Source organism: Lucilia cuprina, chromosome 3 (genome assembly GCF_022045245.1).
Source record: "Lucilia cuprina isolate Lc7/37 chromosome 3, ASM2204524v1, whole genome shotgun sequence".
NCBI lineage: Eukaryota > Metazoa > Arthropoda > Insecta > Diptera > Calliphoridae > Lucilia > Lucilia cuprina.
In genome coordinates, this window is record NC_060951.1 from 67,133,827 (window position 1) to 67,134,985 (window position 1,159).

Below are 1,159 nucleotides of genomic sequence, written 5' to 3' on the forward strand. Positions count from 1 at the left end.
AACCAGAAAAAATTGCATTATTAAAAAAAGTTTTTGTTAATAATCACAAAACTCTGAAACTAATTAATTATTGTAATTGGAATATAATTTTAAGATTGATCAATTTTTATAAACAGTTATTCCAATAAATTTTACAAATAAAATTTATTAATTAATTAGGAAAATAAAATAAGTTGAACCAAGGGTGCTTTAGAAAAATATACTCTAGTTCCTGTATTTTTATTAACTCAAAAAATTTAATTTAAGCAATCTATAAATAAAAACAAAAATATTCGAAACCGGATTTGAAGGAAAATAATGAGGCAATTCCATTGTAAAAAAATAGTTTATTTTTTTTAGAACAAGTATAAATCAATGTAATGCAATTATGAAATGTTTATTAATATTATTATACAGAGGGAAAAATACAATTTAATGGTGCCACTACTAAAATAGAGTACGAAATTATAGTCGGACGAGGCCGAGGCCATATAATACCCCGAACCTGTTACAAAAATAAGTTTAATTGTACCTCGCCGCAGCCACTTATTGTTGAATAAAATTGTGAAGGGGGCTTTTTATAGGGGCTAAGGTCAAATGGGGTCCTATAATTATGAACTTCATGACACAGTTTTTTAATTTTTTGATTTTCCGCCCTTTTCATTCTCGCTTGGGTACAATGGGACTACCCATGCCTTTATAATAATATATATACTGATCAATTATTTTTTGAAATTTTTTCTTAAAAATTTAAAAATTTTACATAGGAAAATTACTTAGTTGATTAACTGTATGTATATAATGTAGAAATACTAATCGATACGTACTAATGTAGTCAACACGACAAAAATAAAAAATAATTTTTGAAAGCGGCCTTTGATCTTTATCTCAGTACAATATATTTAAAAAAATGTTTTCGAAATATATTTTAGATTTCATAGAAATAGGTATCAGGATTGGTTTAATTTTTAGGTGATATGTATAGACAAATATGTGGAAAATAGTTAGGTATTAAGTTTGTTCCATGTTTAGGTGATATGTACACTGAAAATAATCCATGCTCAACTTTACGAAAAAAATTTCGTAACTTCTATTTTCGTAATATTTACAAAAATTTCGTGTAATCAGAAATATTATTTAATAAAACCCTTTTCTATTTTTACGAAAGTACGAAAACCTT